Source organism: Penaeus monodon, chromosome 21, assembly GCF_015228065.2.
Source record: "Penaeus monodon isolate SGIC_2016 chromosome 21, NSTDA_Pmon_1, whole genome shotgun sequence".
In the NCBI taxonomy this organism is placed as follows: Eukaryota; Metazoa; Arthropoda; class Malacostraca; order Decapoda; family Penaeidae; genus Penaeus; species Penaeus monodon.
Window position 1 is genome coordinate 34,581,953 of NC_051406.1, and position 408 is coordinate 34,582,360.

The window sequence follows — 408 nt, forward strand, 5'->3', positions numbered from 1 at the left end:
TTGAACAGATATAGATATATTTGGATGTCTTTCTATACTAACTACCCATATGTTTTTTTTATCTCCTTGTCTCTCTCTCCATCGACATCAATTATCCACTGATAAAAGTTCCCTTGTCAGATAAGAAACTAATAAAAATATAAGATGAGGTAATTCATTATCCGTTGTTCAAATTGCTATTTGCTTGCCGTGGGCTCCAGTTTATGATTACCAACAATAATTCATTAAACTCAATCTGCTATGTTGATTGCAATGAATGAATGCCCAATATATGAATCAAAGGCACAGAGAGTAAACATATCAGTGGTTATGAATAGTTGATGCGATTTTATTTATGGTAAATAAGTGACATATAACATTATAAGTATGGATACCGTTTCATGTGTGTGTGAGAGAGCATTTGTGTGT